This window comes from Ictidomys tridecemlineatus, chromosome 10 (assembly GCF_052094955.1).
Source record: "Ictidomys tridecemlineatus isolate mIctTri1 chromosome 10, mIctTri1.hap1, whole genome shotgun sequence".
Taxonomy (NCBI): domain Eukaryota; kingdom Metazoa; phylum Chordata; class Mammalia; order Rodentia; family Sciuridae; genus Ictidomys; species Ictidomys tridecemlineatus.
Genome location: NC_135486.1, coordinates 134,045,244 through 134,060,852, shown reverse-complemented (window position 1 = coordinate 134,060,852; position 15,609 = coordinate 134,045,244). Strand labels below are relative to the sequence as shown.

General features: G+C 40.0%; 1 protein-coding gene across 13 annotated transcripts in view; it reads left to right on the top strand.

The window, feature by feature from the left end:
• The first annotated feature begins 4,157 nt into the window (after window positions 1-4,157).
• The window catches only part of Mrtfb (myocardin related transcription factor B), a 172,377-nt gene continuing 160,925 nt past the window's right edge, over window positions 4,158-15,609 (top strand). For 3 of the 13 annotated variants that reach the window (XR_013427057.1, XM_078024339.1, XM_078024341.1), the window contains exons 1-2: window positions 4,160-4,266; window positions 11,804-11,866. The gene's annotated coding sequence lies outside the window, so the exon portion shown is untranslated. Of the gene's footprint in view, window positions 4,310-11,803; window positions 11,867-13,144; window positions 13,226-15,609 lie in introns of all 13 variants that reach the window. The other 10 variants (XM_078024340.1, XM_078024337.1, XM_078024331.1 and 7 more) reach the window with 8 other exon arrangements.

The following is a 15,609-nucleotide window of genomic DNA, read 5'->3' as shown; positions in this document are numbered from 1 at the left end:
TTTAACCACATGCATTAGCTCAGGAAAGGGGATGTCCAGGGCCTTGTGGGTCTGAAGCTAGTCCAGCAATATGGTGATGTCATCCAGGGCCCAGCATCTTTTAGCTTCTCTGCTCTGTTCTCCACCATGCAAGCCTGTCTTAAGGCCAGCTCCCACGGATAAAGCCACTGATAACAACTGAGGTTCCGTGTAAGTTAGGAGAGGATGCTGGCTTCCTGCAGTGTCTCTCTCTCTCTCTCTCTCTCTCTCTCTCTCTCTCTCTCTCTCCATTTTGCAGTATGGGGACTGAACCAGGACCTTGCATGTGCACGCTACCACTTAGCTACATCTCCAGCCCTTTTAAAATACATTTATATTGAGATATGGTCTCACTAAGTTGCATAGGCTAGATTTAAACTTGCCATCCTCCCACCCCAGCCTTCCAAGTAGCTGGGAATACAGGCATGTGCCACCGCATCTGCCCGGGGCTCTCTCTTAAAGCAGATAAAGTTTCTCTTACCGCTGTCTCTAGCAAGCTTCCCCCAAAAATCCTGGGCTCTAATGGGCTTTGGTTTATGAGAGGTCAGTGTTCTTGGGTAGAAATACTAGCTGCTTTAAGTAGAAAGGGTAGTGCACTAGAGGATGTCAGGCATCCCACAGAATCATTGGTAGGGCTGGAGGAAAAGAACTTGAGGCTAAGCTTCTAGGAAAAATGCCCCAAACCACACTGCAAGCTTGGCCAGATGAACAAACCACCGCTCCTCCCTTGCTTCCCTGGAGCGCCAGGTGCCAGGAGCCTGCCCTTGCTTCAACCGCTGCTGCTGCTGCCAGCCCAGTGCTGCTTCTCCTTCAGGACCTCCACCCTGCGTACCCGAAGCTGGCTGCCTCTGCTACCAACGCTTATTATTTCTTGCTGATCTATGCCGTCCTTGTCACTAGAATGCGGTCCTCTCTCCCCCATGCCTCGTTGGCTCCTATGCATCCTCCAGAACTCATTCCAATCAGAGTTCTTTCCTACTCTTTCATGCAGCCATTGATGGGGGGGATCATCATCTCTCTCTGTTTTTTTTTTTCATCCTATTTATCACATTGTATTTCAACAGCTTTTGGTTCAATTATTTCACTACTACCTCTCTCCCTCTAGGTCGTATATGTGACGAGACCATGAACTCTGATTGCCTCATTTGTAGCCACTAACACAGTAACTAGCACTTAAGTGCTTAATATGTTTTTATTGAATGAATGAGCATTAAGCAAACCCCATTAGAGGCATTTATAAAACCTCTCTTGGATCAAAGATGTGTTAATACCTTCTACCTTTAAACTACACCACACCAGTATACCTCGAACCCTTAGGGGTTTGCAGATTACAATTACCCCAGTTTTTTGTCAGACCACAATATCCCTGTGCCCACTTCTTCCCTATGAAGATCTGTCCCACAGAAAAATTCTGCCATTGACAAGAGCATGTGGCCGACTTTGGGTCAGGATAGAAACCTGAATCTGGAGTACCAATGCCAGAGGGTGGTGGCAGGATTGTTCCTATACAAACCTTCCCTCTAATCATGATGTCACTGTGGTATTCCTCCCCAACCTTGCCAAAATCCTCTTAAGAACTTTCATTTTAGGGTTTCTTTCTTTATTTATTTTTCCTTTGGAGTGACTTCCAGAGTAAGGTCTTTAAAAATATTTGGGTGGGTTTTCCTATATAAGGGGAGCTCTTTATAAAACCCTCTTCCAGGAAACTGGGAAGAAAGAGCCGTGGAGAAGTTGTTTCCTTCCATGATTAGGAGGAACTGCTAGAGTCACTTGGTTCATTTATCCTTATTTTCAGTGCACTAGACACTACTTTTATCCCCACATCTGAGCACATCCTCCAACATGATTTGGAGTTTATATTGGAAGATAGGGAGTAAGTAAAATATCACAGAAACTCACCCATGGTCATAATAGCTATAATTTACTGAGTGCCTAACAGCTGTAATTTACTGAGCATATACTTTGCATATATTAACTCAGTTAATCTTCCCAACTATCTATTCATAGTCTTATTTCAGATGAGAATCTAAAGCACCATCTGAAGCAAAAGCTACCTTATGGAGGACATACAGTAAGTAGCTCAGACTGGAGTTTTGACTTGAGATGATTTTTAGGCATTCCATTTCATAAAACTCGACGCTTTCCTGGTAGAGAAGAACCTGTTGGTCACTGAGGTCAAGGTTTGTAGGTTTGGAGCTGGACTGACGCAGATTTATTCCAATTCTGCCTCTAAATCACTGTGTGCCGTTAGGCCAGTCCTCTCACCTTTTAGCTCTTTAGTTTCCTCATCTGTGAAAAGGGGAAATGATAACTTCCACACATGATGGTTCATTTTAGGTTATCAACTTGACTGGACTACCCAGATAGCTGGTAACACATTATTTCTGGACATGTCTGTGAGGGTGTTTCTAAAAAGACTGCAGTTTGTATCAGTGGCCTTCACCTCAATTGGTTAAAGACCTAGATCAAACAGAAAGGCAGAGGAAAGGTGAGTTTGTTCTCACTTGTAGAGCCAGGACACTGATCTTCTTCTACCCTTCAACCTCAGAACTTCAGATCTCTGATCTTCAGACCATGGGACTTGCACCTGTAGCCTCCCCAGTTTCTCATGCCTTCATTCTTGAAATGAGACTTACATTATTAGCTCCCCTGTTTCTCAGATCTTTGTACTGGGACTGAGCTATGTCACAGACATCCCTGGTTCTCCGGCTTGCAGGCAGACTATTGTGGGATTTCCCAGCTTCCATAATAAAATCTTTCTTACATATCTATATCTATATCCTATTGGTTCTGTTTCTCTGGGGAACACTAACTGATACAGGACTGTCAGGCTAAATGAGTCAGTGAGTGGACAGCACTCGGAGCTGTGCTAGACACCTTGTAGTTGCCCCTTTGATGTGATTTCACCTCCTTACCCACTCCTTCAGCTGGTGGATTGGGTTGTGTTGATATGTAGAAGGGGACCCATGTGCTCTGGCTCATATAGCAGAATTATTTCCTGGAGAGTGAACAATCTTGGAGGGTGAGTGGACCTGCATTTGCTAACATATAACTATCAGATAACCTGCCTACCCCAGGAAGACCCCAACAAAGGGGTAAACTGAACCTTCAAGGCTCATGATTTTACAGAAGCTGATCCAAAAGAAGTAGCCTACACTGTCCTGTGGAACAGAATCCAACACAGACTCAGGTTCAAATTCTGACTAAATATGAACACTTGCGCTAGTTTCTTCATCTCCAGGACTGGAAGAATATATACCTTTAATAAATGTTAGCTCCTCTTCTTTAGAAACAATTATGAAGATTTCCTCTGGGAAGAAGTTCCACGTGTCTTCTCCCTAAAGTCATGTATAGTCTATGTCCTGTAGGCCATTCCATCGTACTTTGTATCAGCAAAATGTCACCCAAGGAGACTACAGAATTCAATACAGTCTCATCGTTTTCTGGGTCCTGCCCAAGAAATGGCACAGGGAGGCCTTAGGAAATTGGTGCAATGAAGCTGAAACATTTTTATTGATAACAATTATTCTTGAGACCAGGGGTATTGTAGCAAATGACCTCCCAAGCGTGTCTCTTTTCACCTTGGTGAACACTGGGGGTCAGGGATGGGTGGGGAGTGAAGACTGGGGCTAAGAGGCAGCACCCTTGGCGCAAGCAGGGACAGGGCCTGGGGGTTGTCATGGAGGGCGCTGGTTTGGGCACCGGATTCCAACGTGGGCTCTTGCCACTTCCTAGCTATGTGACTTGGAGCCCATTGCTTAACCTTGCCAGGCCTCCAATTTTTCCTCTGTGAAATGGGGAGGACGGTAATACCCACTTCTTAGGGCAGTTGAAAGGACCCAAGGGGAGTCCTTAAAGTTCTCGGCTGCTACCGTTACAACTTTCACTGTGATCCAAGCCCGGGCTGAGGCTCCCGGGTCCAGGGCCCGGGCAGGCGCATGCGCACAAGCACCCGGCCGGCCAGGTGAGACCGAGGCGCCCGCCTTGCACCTGGGTTTTCATCCTTAAGGGTCACGGGGGGTGGGCGGAGTGGATTCAGGGGCGGGGATACAAATAGAAGGTCGCGAGAACGGCTAGTCTGGAACCCCGAGCGCGGTGGGCGGTGTACAAGGGAGCGCGCCGAGCTGGTTCCAGGTCGGGGTCCGCGCCCGCCGCGGTGAGGGCGGGGGGGGGGGTGAGGAGAGGAGAGAACTCTCGCGAGATCTCACAGCGGCGGTGGCAGCGGCGGCGGCGGCGGCGGCCCGAGAGGTGAGCGGCGGGCGGCGGCGGCGGCCGTTGTGGGCTGAGGAGGGTGAGAGCGGCAGAGACCAAGGCCCGGGCGAGGGGAGCGGGGCGGGCGGGTGGCCCGCGTCTTCGGAGGCAGCCCAGCACGCCCCGCGGCTGCAGTGGCGCCGCCCGCTCCGCGCCGTCCCGGGACCCGCGCGGGGCGGGGCGGCTGGGGCCGCGGGCCGCGGGGCCAGTCCCCCTGGCCAGTCAGTCCTCGCGCTCGGGTGCGACCCTGGGACCCGCCTCAGTTTCTCAGGGCGGCGGGGTTGGCGCTGCTGGCCATCGCAGCTCCACTTTGCTGTGTGCCAGGCACTTAACTTGTGCGCTTCCACGCTCGGGCTGCACAGAGAGGTGCAGCGCCCTGCCCAAAGTCACACTGCTGGGACGTGGTGGCATGGGGCTTCCAGCACCCGCGCGGGCCTGCGCCCCTTCCTTGCCTCGGGCTCTTCTTCTCCCAGCGGTGCTCGCAGCTGGTTCCCTGGGGTCCTGGTGGGGCTGCCGAGGGTGTGTCTGGGACCCACTCTGAAGTTGGATGCAGCATGGTATGTGGGTTGGTTGGGATAGGCTTTTTCCACGCCTTTTGTCCGATTCCCGGAAGGTCTTCCACCCCTAAACTGTCGTTTGGCCCTGGGTGTGAGAGGGCAGAGGTGGGCTTAGAGTGACCTGTATATGCCAGGGGTGGGGTCACTTGCCCAAGGAAAGTGCAATACTGGAGCCCGAGGCATGCCTCAGGCAAAGGAAAGTTTGATTCCCACTGAAGCTTGTGACTCCAGTCTGGAACAGTTGGTTGTCAATCCCAGAACCAAGGCCCCTCTCCTTGGTGTTGAACGTTTGTGGAGCCCACTTCGCTACTGAGCAGTGAGGTTCCTAAATAACAGAACCTACTTACACACACACATAAGTGAAAGTGGGTGTGATACTTTCACTTACATGTACAAGAGAAATAAAGGGAGGACAATATATGACATGCGTTGCTTATAATCACTTATAATCAGAACTTTGAGCTGTGGTGGAAGACAGCATGCGTTCGAGTGCTTGCACCTGCTGCTAATGAAGAAGTTTGAGTTGGTTAAAAAAAAAAAAGTATTAGGATCTAGTTCAAACAAGAAGATCAAAGAGGGAGATGAAGATGGAAACTAGGGAGAAAACACTTAGTGTTGGGACAACCTTATTTATGCTAATAAAAAAGGAGAGGCTAGATTGAACTAGGGATGACATGCCAAGGTCAATTACAGGCTGCCTCAGTCTACCCATAGGTCTTACTGTGACCCTTCCATGGATTCCTTCTTTTCCCACCATGTCGGAGCACATGCTTTGTGTCTTGTGCTTTGAGTTCCTGCTACTTGAATTCCTTCAGTTGCTAGTAATAACAAGTAAAATATTAACAAGATTGAAATTTTTGGATTCATTAGGGTGAGATGTATGTGCCATCTCACACAGTTAGCATATTTACTAGTCTATACTCATTATTATAATTTAAATTTATGTTAATGTGTAGTGTGAATAAATGAGCATTAATTTTCAGATCGTTTCCTTATTCTCCTGAAGCATCCCTTACTACTTTGTTTTGCATAATTAGAGGCAAGGGGTGGGGGTGTGGTTTCCTATAAAAACTTTTAAATATTGTGTGTTAAAGTAATGCTTATTTAAAGTGGGCTTGATTAAGCCATTTTAAGATCAAAATTCTTGTGACCAGGATAAATCTTGATGATACAGGTCCATCCCACCCAAGCATTGTGTGAGGCCTAGATCCTGGTCCCCAAACACTAAATGCCTAGGGTGTCCCCCAATCTCTCTGATAACTAAAAATTTTCCTTGAGGACAGTTCTGCCTCTTTGAGAATACTATTAAGAACAGTATCCATTGTCTACTCAATTTTAACAGGAAAGGGGTGACAAACAACTTTTTTTTGGGAAAATTATTCTTAAGTGTCTGACATATATAAAAAAAACATGGTCTTGGTACTTGTCAATTATTCTAGAATCTTGGGAGGTAAGGTTAATTTCTGACAGAAAATTTTGTCTGTGTTTAATGGGAATTCATGCTGCTAATGTCAATATTAGAAATGTTGACAACTAAACACTAGAATCATTTTAGCAGTTTGATGTGAGAGCAGAGTTGGGAAGTGACAGCAGTGTGTGCGATAGCAGGTCTGAGTTGAGTAGAATATACATTCGTGTCATCACTTTGGCGGGTGGGTTACTTATTAGGGACTGAACCCAGAGGTGCTCTACCACTGAGCTCCAGCCCTTTTCCCCCTTCTTGAAACGGGATCTTCTGAAGCTATTGAAGCAGTCTCAAACTTGGGATCCTCCTGCATCACCCTCCCAAATTGTTGGGATTACAAGCAAGCAGCACCATGCCCAGCTGTAATCACTTTTAAAATAACCTTTTCTAATTACTTATTAGCAAATTTGGAAAATATAGACAGATATACATATACCAGTCCTCATGGTATGACTCATTACAAATTATCTTTTCATTTGGAACACTGCTAATGATGATAGAGAAAAATTAAAATAAAGCTTAGCTCCAACTAGTTACAGTGTAACAAAAATTTCTCCAACTTGTTTAACTCTAAAATGTTTATTTTGTTTTTTAAAAAATCTTGTGTTTGTTGCTTATTACTATTGAAAGGTGCTGTGAAAACAAACATGCAAGTAAAGACTTCTCAGAGGATATATTTTCAATTGTCTAGTGATATATTGAATCTTTTTGACTAAGTCAGTCAAACTGAAAATAATTAATTTTTATTATTTTGAGCAAGTAAAATGTTCCAGAGTAAAAGAGGTCAATACTGTTAAAAAATACTGTTAAGAATCATTACTTTTTTTTCATATTCACGTGTTCCTAAGTAAACTAAATAAATAATGGATTATCAAGATGTTGAAAATGTTCCAGTTTCTAAGCAGAGAGGATATGTTGTCAAACAGACAAAACATGCATGCCTTTATGGAGTTTTACGTTTGAGAGACATAAGAGTTAATTAGAATGAAAACAAATAATTTACCATACAATTCTGTGGTTTATAATTAAGGCATTTCATTGATTTTTTTTTTTTTTTTTTTTTACGATGCACATCTGAGATGGATGGAATCTTAAAATTGGCATGTTGTAACCACATGGCAGTTTTTCTTCTGAGTGGTACATAGAATAAGAATGTTCTAAGTGTCTTAAAGGTGATGACATCTCAGAGGCAATGAAACAGGAAATATATAAAAATGTCAGCACATTATTTATTTTAGCACCAAAAACTATTCAAAGGTGATTTATAGAAATGTGTATCTTCTTTTTACAAGTCACCTTTGAATAGTTTTTGGAGCTAAAAACTATCTTTTTGTGGGGGTCAGGGGTGGGGTGGGATGGTGAGTACCAGGGATTGAACTTGGGGCACTCGGCCACTGAGCTACATCCCCAGCCCTAGTATGTATTTTATTTAGAGACAGGGTCTCACCGAGTTGCTTAGCGCCTCATTGTTGCTGGCTTTGAATTTGAGATCCTCTTGTCTTAGCCTCCAGAGCTGCTGGGATTATAGGCGTGTGCCACCATGTTTGACTTCTAAATCCTTCTGTCTAAACTAGAATTCTTTATTCAGAAGATTTCTATAGAGATCTTTTTCCTCATGTAAAACAAATGGAAGATCAGTGTTCATAAACATGAGCACCATTTTTTTGAAAAGGATTTGAGGGAAACAAACTTCTTGGTATTTTTTCATGGAGAGCACATGGTGGGCAGTTAATGCATTTGAGGTTAAGTTCAGACAACACGAGCAGAATTGATGAAATATGTATTATTTTTGTTTCTTTGTCCTATTTCTGAAAGTTTGTAGGTCCACTTATACTTTTTTCTAAGTGAGACATCCTTAAGTTGGATTTCAATGATTCATAGTTGTTATTGTTTTTTTAAGAATGTATTTGAAAACATTTATTCTCTGAGTACACAGTTTATGTGGGAAACTAGCTCCATGACATCTCTTGGCTAGGAAGCCTGTGTAAGGACTTTTTCTGTCTGATACTGAGGGCAGGTTTCTTAGCAAACTCAACTATATGAAGGTTACGTACCTTTTTCCCCCAGGAGGACTTCAGCTTTGCTTATCCAAGTGTGGTCCTAGGCCAGCAGCATATTTGAAGCATCCTGGAACTTGTTTGAAATGCAGACTGGTAGTGTATGTGAATTGTGGGAAGCACCAGACAAGATATGTGACTCTCAGACTTGAGGGTATTACCAGGATTGCTGGACTAGCACAAAGTTTCTGATTCAGTAGTCTGGGTGGGAGCCTGAGAATGTTAATTTTAACAAGTTATCATATGATGCTGATGCTGCTGGTACAGGGACCATACTTGGAGAACCATTATCCTAGAGTGTCCTCATTGTACATTTCTCTCCTCTTTCCTAATTTCTTACTCATTCAAATAGCTTCTTAAAAATTGATTATCATATCCTTTAACTTGATTGAAGGGGGAAAAAGCATATTTTTTTGTGATGACCACACCAAGAATGCTTTTCAGCTTCTAATTTCAGAGCAAAAAATCTCTTTAAAGCTTGGTTTTAAGTTTTATTTATAGGTGTCTCTTTCTCTTCTTCCTGTAAGTATTCTTTTAATGTTTAAAAATTCTTTTAATATACATAACATGTTCTTATGGTTCGAAAGTTAAAATGACACAGGCATGCTTGGGAAAATCTGATTTCCAACTGCTTTGGCTCCCCCTTCACCCCTCTTTCTTAGATAACCCCCTTTAATTTATTTCCTGTAGATGTCCATTGTTTCCTTTTATAGTAGGAGAAATGCCAGTGTATTATATTCTTTTTATATAAAATGGAGCATATTATGTAACCAGTTCTGTCCCATGGCTTTTTCTTTATATGCTCTTGAGATCTTTTCCTATTAGTATTTATTTAGAAAGAATATAATATTTGTTTATAGAAAACACTTTTTAAAAAACAGCTATATTTAAACAGTGTCTATTAAGTGCCTTGTTTACTTAACCAGCCCCCCTGGTGGGTATTTGGGTTGTCTCTAGGTTTATCACTGATCATTTTATACATGTGCAGGTACATCTGTGGGATACATTCCTAGAAGTGGGATCACTGCGCCAGTGGGCAGTACATTTATAATTTTTAAAATACTTCCTTTAAGTGTTGCACTGTTTTGAACTCCCACAAGTACAGTTGCTTCTTGTTATCCATGGAGGATTGGTTTGAGGACCCCTTTGTGGATACTGAAATTCAAGGATGCTTGAGTATCATATAAAAGGCATAGTATTTGCATATAACCTATGCATATCCTCCACATACTTTAAATCATCTTTAGATTGCTTATAAGACCTAACACAATGTAAATGCCATGTAAATAGTTGTTACACTGTATTGTTTAGGGACTAATGACAAGGAAAAAAGTTGGTATGTGTTCAGTATGACAATTTTTAAAAAAATATTTTCAGCCTATGATTGTTGAATCCAGTCTGAATACCACAGATACAAGAGGGCAGATTGCAGTGTAAGAGAGTTCCTGTTTTTCTGGGGCCTTTCCAATGTACTGTGTTTACAACCCTTGAATTTGTAACATTTTGATAGATGAGAATTATCAATATAGAGGAGTTTTAATGTACATTGATATCATTATTAATGAGGCTGAGCATCTTATGCTTAAAAACTAGTTGTATTTCTTTTTCTGTGAACTCTCTGTTCATGTCTTTTGCACATTTTTGTTTTGGATTGCCTTTTTCCCCTTATCAATTTCTAGAAATTTATGAATTGGAGAAATTAGCCCTGTGTGATATAAATTGTAGTTTTCCCCAGATTGTCACTTATTTTTCATTTGCCTTCACATATTTTGATATTCAGAAGTCTTACATTTTTTTTTTTAATTTTACAGTTTATATTACTCATTATGGTATCTGGATTCTAAGTCACAGAAAGGCCTCCTAGATTTTTAGAATATGCCCATGGTTTCTTTTAGTACTTTTATGTTTAAACTAGGAATCATTCTGGCGTTCTGTGGGCTTGTTATTTTCACCTGCTGGTTTTAGAGCCCTTCTTTGAATACTCTTATTGTGTTGTTAACTTTTGGATGTATTGGGGTGTCTCGGGAATTTGAATTCTATAAGTCTTTTTCTTCGTATATCAGTGTCATATTATTGGTTTTATAAAAAGTTTTAATATCTTTTAAAACTAGTTTCCCCTTGTTGCATCTCATATTCCTGGCAATTCTTGCTTGTTTATTTTTCCATGAGTACTTCAGAACTGTTTTGTCTAGTTCCAGAAAAACAAAAGCCTAGAAGAAATAAAAATAAAAATCAGATTAAATGTATACCTTTAAAATCTTTAACTTCTCCAAACTTCAGTTTCCTAATCTGTGAGAAGAACAATACTGTCTTTATAAGAATGTTGGGAAAATTAAAGGAGAAAACGTGTGGAACTCATCACTGTCTCTTCCACCACCACCATGTGCCAAGGGGGTGGTTCTTTTTCCTGCTTGTACTTCTCTCACTTTTAAAGAGAGAAAGAAAGACAATAAAAAGATATTGGAGTTGAAGTTAAAGCTAAAACTTTCTGTTTGAAGGTAATCGGTACATTTCAGAACAGGAAACAGTCTTGCCCTCAAGGCCCTTCTGCTTATTCCTCTCTTGGGTGCACCCTAATAACAGTGCTACTCAGCATTCCCCAAAGGCCCCGTGTGCCTATGATGCTATCCTTTCCATCCAGAGTCTTCCACACCTCATTCTGCCACTTAAGATATGTTCTACCCGCAGCCCAGTGAAAACCAGTATCTGTCACTTCAAGCAGCTTTCCTGTGTTGTGGTGTGAGCCTTGGTAGATGGGACGCTCCTTGAGAGAAACTGGCTCTGTCCTGTATAGTAAAGAATGCCAGAACCCAGTAGAATACCTGACAGAGTTCACATTGAGATGTTTGTTAAACAAGTGAATGAAGAATTCACTTTGAACTTTCGCCTTACGTGTCTGGGTAGCTCATCTCACCCATTACACATTAGCCTCTAGAATACAAAGACTATGCTGCTTTTCAATAATAGTAATAATATAATAAATAAAAGGGGTGGAGGTGGTGAGTGGCAGATTTTTTAATTACATTAGAGGCTATAACAGTAAAAAAATTGAATGTTTGTTATGTTTTAAGAACTATTTTGGAGCCTCTGATGTGGATTATCCCTCATATTCCTTAGCAATCTTCCTAGTTGGGCATTGTTATTATACATACGAGGAACAGGCCCAAACAGGGGGGCTGACGTGACTTGCCCTCGGTCACACACAGGCAGGTAGGAGAGGTGGGGTCCAGGTGCAGGTGCTCAGCCTGCCACGGTGCCCCAGACATGCGCACTGAATGCAATCATTTATGTAGGTTAGATTTGTAGTAGTGCTCAACTTTACTTCCCAATTGTCCTGTTAACTTCTGTTTTGTTCTGATTGATCTCAGATGTTCACATCCTCCATGAGGCTTTCTAAGTGTTTGATAGAAAATAATCTTTAGTTTACTTTGCCTTTTTTTTTTTCTTTTTTTCAGGTTCATAATCAAGGTGCTAAGAAAGAATGTAAGACAGGAAAATAACTAAATATTTTTGCTGTGGTAAGTGTTTTATGATTTTACATTTTAAAAATTCTTTATTATTTTTTTAGTCTGCTTCTTTAAGATGTAAAAGGGATATTGTTTTAGGAGTGTTTGAGTTCATAGAACCTATGAGTGGTAAGGTGGATGCCAGTAATGTGGGTTTTTAGGGAAAGACAAACGTCATTATTCAATCTCTTTGAATCTAATATTTTAATTTCTGTCATCTCATCATTTTAAAGTGTGGTACTGAGGAGATTCTGTATTACATCTACTTGCAACATTCAATGAATTCTTTCCTCTTAAAGAGGAAGTTGGAAATATTTGAAGTAATTTTGGTGATATAGAGGCCCTTCTTTATCTTAAAAGTTTGTTGTGATTTTTTTATTATAATAATTAGAAAAATTTCCACCCATATAAAACAACATAATGACAAAACTAAGCCCTCAACTCCTGCACAAAGAAATGGTCACCATTAACACACTTTTGGAAACTTATTGAAAGATATGAAAGTATAAATAGTACTTTAAATAAACAGCAGTCTCTCTACATATATGAAGCTATGTGGTCATTTTTAATGTATGTTTTATATATCTCTGTGAGTTGAAACTGATGTGTGTAATCATGGGTGATCATTTTATTTGCTGTCTAGTTTTGTTTTCTCTTTTTTTTTCTTTATTTTATTCTTATTTTTAAATACACAATAACAGTGGAATGCGTTAGAACATATAGAGCACAATTTTTTTGTTTTCTTTCTTTTATTTATTTATTTATTTATTTAAGTTGTCAATAGATCTTTATATATGTGGTGCTGAGAATCAAACCCTGTTCTTCACACGTGCTGTACCACTGAGCTATAACACCAGCCCTGGCTGCCTATTTTTCCATCATTTAGAGGCATCATACTTTATCTAGCCACTCCTTTGATAAACATTTAGATTGTTACTAGTTTTTCTTTCTTGTGAATAATGGTATGTTGATGATAGTATACGCATTCATTTTTCTTCTTAGAGGTATAACTGCCAGGTCTAAGATTATATACATTTTAAATATTGATAAATATGACTAAGCTGTTATCTATAAAAACTATCCCCCTCAATGTCCATGAGAGTCCTATTTTCAAAACCCTTGCTCACACCAAGTTTTGTTAATCTTTTTACTCTTTGCTAATCCAATAGGGAAAAAAAGTCTACCTTTTTGAGATAACATGTCTTCAATTGGTACTGGGGATTGAACCCAGGGGCACTTCACCAGTAAATTAGATCCCAGCACCTTTTATTTATTTATTTTTATTTTGAGACAGGACCTCGATAAGTTGCTGAAGCTGTCCTTGAACTTGTGATCCTCCTGCCTCAGTCTCCTGAGTTGCTGGGATTACAGGTGTGTTCCACTGTACCCCACTATTGAAGGAAACCTTATGTTATTCAAAGACTTCTTTCATTCAATATTCTTACTAACACAAAGAATTCTCTTCATTAAGAACATAGTTGTGATTCTTATGTGTGAGATATTCTTAGGCATTAAATGTAATGAAAATATTTTAGGTCTTTTGCCTCGATTTTAACTCATTAATATTTGAAAACTTGATCAACCAGCTATAATTGTTTTGAATACAGAATGTTTTCCTCTGCAAAGAGCAGTGCTTTTGTGTTTTATTCACCTGTAGGGAGGCCTAAAGAAACTTTCAAAGTAAATTTCTTAACATTTTTCAAACATGGATACCAATTGCTGAATCGCATACAGAATATGATTTCCATAATTGGGTGATAATAGTGGTTTTTTTTTTTTTTTGAGAGAGAATTTTTTAATATTTTATTTTTTAGTTTTCCGTGGACACAACATCTTTGTATGTGGTGCTGAGGATCGAACCTGGGCCACATGCGTGCCAGGCGAGAGCGCTACCGCTTGAGCCACATCCCTAACCCCAATATAGTGTTTTTGAGTTATGTAAACTATGTGATTGTGTGTTCATGTGTAAACCTATGTGTATCTTTTCTGTCCAAAAGATTTTATCACTTCCTAATGTAAATATGATTTTTAATTTTATGTTTGCTTTAGATTTTATTTCAATCAAATAGAGTTACATATAAGGATGGTCTTACAAGAAGCAGATGCACAACTTTGTCATTGACCTACTGTTTATATTTTGGCTTAATAAAAAAACATTAAATTGTTTTCTATATATAAGGTACATCTGGATTGCCTTTCCTGAGGGTCCTTTTCTTTTCACTTCAATTAACATTGTTTACTGAATACCCCAAGGCTGGGACCATATGGTCCAACTGGTATTTTTATTCACCAGTTTTCATTCAGCACTGAATACCTACCTACCTGGTAGGCATCCACAGACACCCAAATTATTATTTATTTAATTTTTTGGTACTGGGGATTGAATCTAGGGGCACTTAACCACTGAAACACATCCCCAGCCCTTTTTTTTTTTTTTTTTTTTTTTGAGACGGGGTCTTGCTAAGTTGCTTAGGGCCTCACTAAGTTCCTGAAGCTGGCTTTGAACTTAGGATCCTCCTGCCTCAGCCTCAACCTCCCAATGGTCAATGTGTATTGTCATTATTAGGTTAAAGACGCAAAAGAGTATAGCCATACATTTTAATTTAGAGAAGACTAACGTGGTTTCATTTAAATTTAGATGTTCATAGCTATATGGCACTTGCTGCCATAATATTTGATGGTGCTTTGTTTCAAATTTTGATTTGGACTGTATTCTGTTTAATTTTTAGAATCACATAAGCCCTGTATTTTAAACCTTTTTTTTTTCTTCATTAAGGTCAGAGTAAATATCTAAACTAGGTATGCTGCTAGATATTGTTTAAGGTCTGTTTATGTTCCCCAGTATAGACATGGCAATATTTTTCACAATAAGGATAAAGTAAATGCACTCCCCCCATAAAGTAAATATAATTGTATAGTTCACATTTTTAAAAATAAAAGCAAAGAATTAGATTGCCAGACTTTGAGTAGAATGAATAAGTTTTTGTCTGGGACCTGCCTGTGAAGCTTTTCTGATTCCTAAACCAGTTTTTCACAGCCAAAGTAAACAGAGAGGTGGAACAATTAATGATCTAGTAGATTTAAGCAGTGCTTCAGTCTCTATTTTAAATACTTTATTTCTATTGGACTACAGGATTCTAAAGAATGCATGTAACTAGTTTTAATTAGTATTTTTGCAGAAGTCATTTGCATGTGAAACTTTTAAAATCAATTAAATAATCCTCTAGCAATTTTTATTTGCACTTTAATCTGCCTAGCAATTGTTTCTTTTTTTAATATTTATTTTTTAGTTGTAGTTGGACACAATAACTTAATTTTATTGATTTATATGTGGTGTTGACTATTGAACCCAGGCCCCTTCATGTGCCAGGCAAGTGCTCTACCACTGAGCCACAACACCAGCCCCTAGCAAGTGTTTCTTAATACATAGTCTGAAATTAAATCAAGGCAGACTTGAAATTACTGAGTCTTCATTATTGGGCCAAATTAATGAGGTTTTCTTGGACTTTTCCTTCTGGTATCTTATTGTGGCTAATGACATAATCTTATTTGTTTTCCTAAAATATTGAAATTCTGGGTTTTTAAATCTCTTTTCTTTGGCAGTACAGGAATTTGTTTATACAGTGCCTTTCATTTTACTGATGAGTTAATTTATTTAATTGTGTGCCCTAAAACCTACTAAAAATATCCCTGGAAAGTGAGGGATTAAACAGAAGTTGTAATTAAAATGAAGGCTTTATCCTTTATGTCTCCTG